The sequence below is a fragment of the Pristiophorus japonicus genome, unplaced genomic scaffold, assembly GCF_044704955.1.
Source record: "Pristiophorus japonicus isolate sPriJap1 unplaced genomic scaffold, sPriJap1.hap1 HAP1_SCAFFOLD_170, whole genome shotgun sequence".
Classification (NCBI taxonomy): domain Eukaryota; kingdom Metazoa; phylum Chordata; class Chondrichthyes; family Pristiophoridae; genus Pristiophorus; species Pristiophorus japonicus.
Window position 1 is genome coordinate 977,271 of NW_027251383.1, and position 9,167 is coordinate 986,437.

Sequence of the window (9,167 nt, forward strand, 5' to 3'; positions counted from 1 at the left end):
CATTTCGGCCCATCGTGTCCCCGCCGGCCGACAAAGAGCTATCCAGCCTAATCCCACTTTCCAGCTCTCGGTCCAGAGCTCTGTAGGTTGTGGCACTTTAAGTGCACATCCACGTATCTTTTAAAAGTGGTGAGGGTCCCTCCCTCTACCACCCTTTCAGACATTGAGTTCCAGACACCCAGCACCCTCTGGGTGATGAAATGTCCCCTCATATCTCCTCTAAACCTCCCCCAATTACTTTAATTCTACGCCCCCTGGTTGTTGACCCCTCTGCCAAGGGAAACAGGACCTTCCGATCCATTCTATCCAGGCCCCTCAATTTTATACACCTCAATCAGGTCTCCGCTCAGACACCTCTGTTGCAAAGAAAACAGTTTCAGCATCTCCAAACTATCCTCATCGCCAAAATTCTCCGGACCAGGCAACATTCTAGTAAATCTCCTCTGCACCCTTTCCAGTGAAATCACATCTTTCCTGTAATGTGGTGACCAGAACTGCACGCAGTCCTCCAGCTGTGGTGTAGCCAGTGTTTTGTACAGTTCAACCATAACCTCCTTGCTCTTGTACTCCATGTCTTGACTAATAAAGGCAAGTATTAAATATGCCTTCTTAACCACAATAATTACCTGGCCTGCTACCTTCAGGGATCTGCGGACCTGCACTCCAAGGTCCCTTTATTCCTCTACACTTTTCAGTGTCGTACCATTTAATGTGTATTCCCTTGCCTTGTTAAACCTCCCCAACTGCATTGCCTCACACTTATCTGGATTGAATTCCATTTGCCACAGTTCTGCCCACCTGACCAGTACATTGATCATCATCATCATAGGCGGTCCCTCGATCGAGGATGATTTGCTTCCATGAGTTCACAGGTGTTTCGATGAAGGACCCGATGTTCCAGTCCTGAATCCAATTGAGGGGGTGGAAGATGACTTTGTGTGGATTTTTTTAACGTGGGGTGACCGTTGCACATTAGCCACCACACGGGCTTGAAAGAGCTGGGTCTTGGTCCAGTGGCAAGGGTTAACCTAGACGACAGGAGAGCAGCTCTGCTGCACGGACCCAGTGCCCACACATATCGCAGTGTGGGCTGGGCCCGTGCTGCCCCTGGGCCCTCGGCTCTTCTGGGCCCTGTCCCCTCATCTGTCGCACCTCCTCCACGATCAGTCGCCGCTCCTCCACCATAAACATTCACCGCATCTCGCCACAAACACTCACCGCTCATCCGCCCCGACATTCCCACTCCTCTCTACCTGGGCCCTGCCGATGTTCCTGCTCACGCTCCAAAATGGCGACCAGGGTTTTGATGACGTCACCCAGACGCCCATTTCAAAAACGTCGGTATTTGTTTAAATACCTTAAAAATGTTAACATATATGTAATAAAGCTTGAAGCACCTCCCGGAATTCCTTATAAGATGTGATTTTGGTTTGTTGATCCAGATTCCAGAATCCATGGAGAGATGTTACCCGTGGTATAAATAAGGTGGTGTGGCTGGATTCCGAAGGACTGCATGGATAGCTTACCAACTTCGCTTGTTGTTTTAGTATCATCGCGCTGGTCCCTCGGAGAACAGTGTGAAGTGGTGGGAGGATCAATGTGGCCAGGATTCGTGTCCTGGTCAATATTTATCCCTCAATCAACATCACAGAGACAGATGATCTGGTCATCATCACACTGCTGCCTATAGGAGCCTGCCGTGTGCAAATTGGCGGCTGTGTCTCCCACACTACAAGAGTGACCGCACTTCAAAAAGTACTTCATTGGCTGCAAAGCGCCTTGAAACATCCATTGATATCTTCCTGTAGTCCGCCACTTTATTCTTCATTATCAACCACTCAGCCTGTTTTAGTGTCATCTGCAAACTTCTTACTCATACCCTCAACATTTCAGTCCAAACCATTGATGTATACCACAAAAAGCAAGGGATCCAGCACTGAGCCCTGCGGAATCCCACTGGATCACAAAATCACCCATCAACCATTACGCTTTGATTCCTGCCTCTGAACAAATTTTGGACCCAACTTGCCACTTTGCCCTTGAATCCCATGTGCTTTTACATTCGTAACCAGTCTGCCAAGTGCGACCTTGTCAAAAGCTTTGCTAAAGTGCATATACATTACATCATACCACTGCCCTCATCAACCCTCCTGGTTACCTCCTCGAAAAATGCAATCAACTTAGTCAGACATGTTCTTCCCTTGACAAATTCATGTTGACTATCCTTGATTAATCCATGTCTTTCCAAATGAAGATTTATCCTGTCCCTCAGGATTTTTACAAATAATTGTAAAAGGTTCGGCTAGCCAGCCTGTATTTACTCAATCCCTTTCTCCCTTTTTAAACAAAGGTACAACGTTAGCAGTGCTCCAATCCTCTGGCCCCGCACCTGTAGCCAGTGAGGATTGGACAATGGTGGTCAGAGCCTCTGCTATTTCCTCTTTTGCTGCTCTTATCAGCCTGAGATACATTTCATCCGGGCCTGGGGATTTATCCACTTTCGAAGCTGCTAAACCACCAATACTTCCTCTCTCACTATGTTTATTTCATCTAATATTTCACACTTCTCCACCCTCATTCCAAAGTCCAAATCCCCCTTCTCTTTTGTGAAATCAGATGCATAGTATTCATTCAGAATACTACCCACGTCTTCTGCCTCAGCGTACAGATTCCCTTTATGGACTCTAATAGGCCCCACTCTTTCTCTACTTATCATCATGCTCTTAATGTATTTGTAAAACATCTTTGGGTTTTACCAGATTTAATTGCCAACATTCTCTCATGCTCTCTCTTTGTTTTCCTGATATATTTTTTAATTGCACCTCTGCACCTCTTGAGTTTCTGCAGTATTGAGTTATCGGTATCTGTCATAAGCTTCCCTTTTTTTGTTAACTTTCCCTGTATGTCCCCTGACATGCCGGGAGCTCTAGATTTGTTAGTCCCACCTTTGTTTTAAGGGAACATACTTGCTCTGTCCCCTCAGGATCTCCTCCTTGAATGCCTCCCACTGCTCTGACACTGATTTACCAGCAAGTAGCCGTTCTCAGTCAACTTTGGCGAAATTCCTTCTCAGCTCAGCAAAATTGGCTTTACCCCAATTGAGAACTTTTATTCCTGGTCTCCTTTGTCCTTTTCCATAACTACCCTAAACCTTACTGAGTCTGATCACTCGCACCAAAATGCTCTCCCACTGATACCCCTTCTACCTGCCCCTCTTCGATCACAAGACCCAGTCCAGAACCGCCCCTCCCTTGATGGGCTTGTTACATACTGGATAAAGAATTTCTCCTGAATGCATTTTAGGAATTCTCCACCATCTGTACCATTCACACTATCATTTTCCCAATTAATATTCGGGTCGTTAAAATCCTCCACTATTTCAGCTCTATAGGTTTTGCACTTCTCAACAATCTGCCCATATATTTGTTCTTCTATCTCCCTCTAACTGCCTGGGGGTCAAAAGTGCACTCCCAGTAGTGTGATCGCCCCTTTTTTGTTCTTTAATTCAACCCACATGGCCTCGTTTGATGACCCCTCTAACACATCTTTCCCTTTCACAGCTGCAGGATCCGTCAATAGTCTCTCACAACTCAACTGAAAGCAGCTGGAATGTGCAGCTTTGAGATGGGCTTTCTGTATCGTCAGGGCTGGAAACTGTAGAGTTTGAATGTGTACCGAACTGTACAGAGCATTCAGTAAATATAGCAGGACTGGGAGACATTATGCTTTGTTAATACTGAACAAGAAATGCACATTATTCAATGCTTCTCATATTTAATTGAGCACGTTTTCAGCTGGTTTTGAAACGGGAACCTTCTCCATGTTAAGCGAATGAGATGACCACTACACTACGGAACCCACGCTTTCAAAGCAGACTGCAACCTGAATGCAGCAACTTAGACCGCTCGGCCATCCTGACTGCTCAATATTATGTGTGGCCACCTGCAGTTTGATTTTGAACTTTTGAGTCCTGTCACATGAAGTAAATGAGGACAGCAGGCGTATCTCTGCCTGACACCGGGGAAACAGTGAGACAGACCTTGGAGCAAGGGTCTGGTTATTGCGAAACAGCAAAGAAAATATTAATTCTGGAATAACCCAAAAGGACAGGAACCTCAACATGATTTAAACACGCAACTTTCTGATCAAGAGGCAGACACACCACCGCTGCACCACGAGGCCTAAACACTGAGTCTGAGATGTTCGTCTATATGAAGGTTCTGCAATAAAATGGGCTTTAAAATCCCCGCCCATTCCCACCGGGTGTCAGAAGCTGCGCTCACCTGCCAGTCACCGTATGTTTATTTGTTAAACTTTTGTGTTGCTTTCACGGGATAGCATCATTAATTAACCCATCACCTTCTTTTGCACAATGAAAGAAATGTTAACTGAGGGAGAGTTGATACTTCAATCAATAAATGCTGGAAATCTCAGCAGGTCAGGCAGCATTTGCTCGGAGACGAAACTCGGCTCAGATTGTTCATCCACAGCAAGTTTAAACATAATGCTCCCAGTTGGGTTCGAACCAGGGACCTTACACGTATAAAGCAAACGTGACAACCACTACACTACGGAAAACTCTGGCAAAGCATTTCCAACAGAGGGGAGCTGACCAGTGAGCTCCCTCTGTGCTGGAGCAGCCCTGAACAAGCACCCGGACTGAAAATTTCCAGAGTAATAACTTGCAACTGGAGCATCTAACAGTAAGGACGGCCGAGCGGTCTGAGGCGCTGCTTTCATTAAATTATGATAATTTAATGATAATTTCATTAAATTATCAATTCTCCCTCAGTTCGCATTTTTATCATTGTGCAAAAGAAGATCATGGGTTCATTAATGATATTGACCCGCGAAAGCAATATAAAAGTTTAATGAAAAGTAATCACCCAACGTGGGGCTCGAACCCACGACATTGAGATTAAGAGTCTCATGCTCTACCGACTGAGCTAGCCGGGCTTCTCAACATTTACTCTGTCAATCCCCTTCAGAATATTGTCTCTTTCAATGAGATCACTTCTCATTCTTCTAAACTCCGGATAGTATCGGCCCATTCGACACAATCTCTCACCATAGGACAGTCCTCTCATCCCAGGAATCAATCTGGTGAACCTCTGTTGTACCACCTCCAAGGCAAGTGTATCCTTCCTCAGATAAGTAGACCAAAACTGTGCGCAGTACTCCAGGTGTGGTCTCACCAGGGCCCTGTACATTTGGAGCAAGACTTCCTTACTCTTGTACTATGGGCGGAATATTAGGTACTATGGGCCGAATATCCTGTTTTTCTGCTGATTCTACGGTTGTATAAAAAGTTATTAAAATCCGACAGTCACTCGGCAAACATATTTGTATTTCCTTCAGTGTGCAACACATGTGGGTGGATTAATGATGATTGAAACAATGATTCAGTATCTCACAGACTTGAATTATATTTGTCAGCTTGCTCTGTAAAAATGCTTTCTCTGACCGGGAATCAAACCCAGACCACGGCAGTGAGAGCACCGAATCCTAACCACTAGACTACCAGGGAACACTGCTTGCAGCCTCTGCGATAGCTTTAAATATAGTCAGCTTACAATCACAGCTGAGAATTGTGCGGTGACACGGGGTGTAACTGGATTTGCTGGGAGCAGCGTGGAGGCCCCGACCTGCGTGAGAACACCAGCGGCAGGTCGGGGCCATAAAAGGAGCGGTGAGCGGCGGCCTGGGAGCAGCGTGGTGGTGTACCACGGCAAGGTACAGCGCGAGCTGGTGCAGGAGGGCGACAGCAGCGAAGAGTGATGTCATCAAAGTCCAGGTCGGTGATTGGAGCGTGGGCAGGTACAGCAGGAGCAGCGAGAGACTGTGGAGGGATGTGATCGGGGTCCAGGGGCTGCGTGAGTTCAGGGCCAAGGGGCCCAGGGGCAGCACGGGCCCAGCCCACACTGCGATATGTGGGGGCACTGGGTCCGTGCAGCAGAGCTGGTATCCAGTCGTCTTGGATAACACTTGCCACTGGACCAAGACCTCGCTCTGTCAAGCCCGCGTGATGGCTGGGGTGCAACGGCCACCACACGTTAAAAAAATCCACGCACAGGCATCTTCCTCCCTTCAACATGCAGTTCGGGACCTGGAATATTAGGTCCATCATTGAAACACCTGTGAACTCATCTTTTTTTGGCGTGGAAGCAAGTCATCCTCGTTTCGAGGGACTGCCTATGATGATGATGAACTGGATTTGCTGCAGTCCGCGGGCAGCAGGTGATGAAAGCGGGCGTGAGAGGGTGACTGACAGGTGGGCACTGCTTCTGATGCTGTCTGACCCACGGTGGGAGTGGCCGGGGATTTTAAAGCCCTTTCATTGCACCAATGCAGGGTAAATGAAACTGTGTTTCAGGAACCTTCATGTATACAAACATGGGCACTCTGCACTGTAGACCTCGTGGTGTAACGGTCGTGTGTCTGTCTCCAGATCAGAAGGCTGCGTGTTTATATCACGTCGGGGTCACTGTACTTTTCCATATTGCTCTTCCGGAATTGAGATTTTCTTTGCTGTATCACAATTGACTTTCCCATCTTTGTATCATCAGCAAACTTGGCTCCATTACACTCGGTCCCTATATCCCTAGGATAGGGGAGGGAAGACACACAGGAGAAGTGTGAGCTTGTGGACCGGAGAAGTTGCAGCTGCTGGAGCTGTGCGTTTTATCGGGGAGGGACGGGGGGCGAGCCCGCTGAGCGACCGGAGAAGCTGAGAAGCTGCTGTTTTTTTCATCGGGTTTGACACTGTTTAAAAATGGCAGAGTGCCAAGTTTTCTCTCCCTACTGCCCATGCACGAAGGTGCCGGCAGTGTTTTCGGTGCAGGCATTTGGCTCCGCCCCCCACTTCACCATCAACACCAAGCCAGGACTCTGGGGACTGTACACAACGGCCAGGAGGGGGTGAGTTTTTCCCCGAGCCGTTTCCAGCGCGCAAAGTCGGTGCGCTTGAGGTCAGTGCGCCGACAAAACTGCTTGGGGAAAATCTAGCCCTTGAAGAGTAAGGAGTACACTGAAGGAAATACAAATATGTTTGCCGAGCAACTGTCAAATTTTAATAACTTTTTATACAACCGTCGAATCAGCAAAAAAAATGGGCACTCGCCCCATAGTACCTAATATATAGCCCACAGTACAAGAGTAAGGAAGTCTTGCTACAATTGTACAGGGCCCTGGTGAGACCACACTTGGAGTACTGCACACAGTTTTGGTCTCCTTATTTGAGGAAGGAAATAGTTGCCTGGGAGGTGGTACAACAGAGGTTCACCAGATTGATTCCTGGGATGAGGCGACTGTCTTAAGTTTAGAGATTGTGTAGAATGGGCCGATACTCTCCGGAGTTTAGAAGAATGAGAGGTGATCTCATTGAAACACACAATATTCTGAAGGGGATTGACAGGGTAGATGCTGAGAGGTTTTTCCCCCGGGCTGGAGTGTCTAGAACCAGGCGGTACAGTCTCAGGTTAAGGGGTCGGCTATTTTAGACAGAGATGAGGAGGAATGTCTTCACTCAGAGGGATATGAATCTTTGGAATTCTCTGCCCCACAGGCCTGTGGATGCTGAGTCTCTGAATATATTCAAGGCTGCGTTAGATAGATTTTTGGAGTCTCGGGGAATCAAGGGATCGAGAGATCACTGGAGTTTGGAAGAATGAGAGGGGATCTTATGGAAACATATAAAATTCTGACGGGACTGGACAGGTCCCGATTTTGGGGAAGTCCAGAACGACGGGTCGGAGTCTAAGGGATAGCCATTTAGGACTGAGATGAGGAGAAACTTCTTCACTCAGAGAGTTGTTAGCCTGTGGAATTCTCTGCCGCAGAATTGTTGATGCCAGTTTGTTCGATATATTCAAGAGGGATTTAGATGTGGCCCTTATAGCTAAAGGGATCAAGGGGTATGGAGAGAAAGCAGGAAAGGGGTACTGAGCTGAATGATCATCCATGATCTTATTGAATGGTGGTGCAGGCTCGAAGGGCCGAATGGCCTACTCCTGCACCTATTTTCTATGTTTCGATGTTTCTCAGTCCTGCTACTGCTTCTTTAATAATGGATTCCAACATTTGCCCAACCACAAATGTTAGGCTAACTGGTCTATAGTTTCCTGCTTTTTGTCTGCCTCCTTTTTTAAATAGGGGCATTACATTTGCAGTTTTCCAATCTGCTGGGTCCTCCCCAGAATCCAGCGAGTGCATGTCCACAGATCACTGAAAGTCGCAGGCCAGGTAGATAAGGTGGTTGAGAAGAAATATGGAATGCTTGCCTTTATTAGCCGAAGCATAGAATACAAGAGATGGGGTCGGTGGGGCAGGTTAGGTCACAGCTAGATTACTGCATGCAGTTCTGGTCGCCATATTACAGGAAGGACATGATTGCACTGAAGAGGGTACAGAGGAGATTTACGAGGATGTTGCTGGGAGTGGAGAATCTTAGCCATGAGGACAGATTAGATAGGCTGGGTTTGTTTTCCATAGAACAGAGACTGAGGGGAGACCTCATTGAGGTGTATAAAATTATGAGGGTCCGAGATATAGTGGATAGAAAGGACCTATTTCCCTTAGCAGAGGGGTCAACAACAAGGAGGCATAAATTTAAAGTAATTGGTCGAAAGTTTAGAGGAGATATTTCTTCACGCAGAGGATTGTGGGGTTCTGGAACTCACTGCCTGAAAGAGTGGTAGAGGCAGAAACGCTCACCACATTTAAAAAGTGCTTAGATGTGCACCTGAGGTGTCGTAACCTGCAGGGTTTTGGACCTCGAGCTGGAAAGTGGGATTAGGCTGGATAGCCTCGCGTTGGTCGGTGCGGACACGATGGACCGAAATGGCCTCCTTCCGTGCTGTAAACTTCTTTGATTCGATGAACTCGTTTGCAAAGAGTTGAGGTGATTTGGGCACATCTTTCGTCACATGACAACATTTCAAAGGCAACTCAACGGCTGTAAAGCGCTTTGGGTCGTCATGAGTTCCTGACAGACGCTGCAGAAATGCAAGTCCTTCTTTGCAAAAGTTCGATGCAAACTCAAGGCTGGTCTGGGATTTGAAATCAGGATCTTTCTGCAAATTTCAAGTAGCAACCACGAAGCAAGAATCATATCCCGAGACCAACAAACCACCTGCTCAGAAAATGTGGAGATAAGATGTAACCATTAT

At 47.1% G+C, this 9,167-nt stretch overlaps 1 non-coding gene across 1 annotated transcript; it reads right to left on the reverse strand.

Annotated features, from left to right (window-relative positions):
• Window positions 1-4,883: 4,883 nt before the first annotated feature.
• Window positions 4,884-4,956, reverse strand: trnak-cuu (transfer RNA lysine (anticodon CUU)). The gene has a single exon. It is a non-coding gene; the product is annotated as a tRNA-Lys (tRNA).
• Window positions 4,957-9,167: the final 4,211 nt, after the last annotated feature.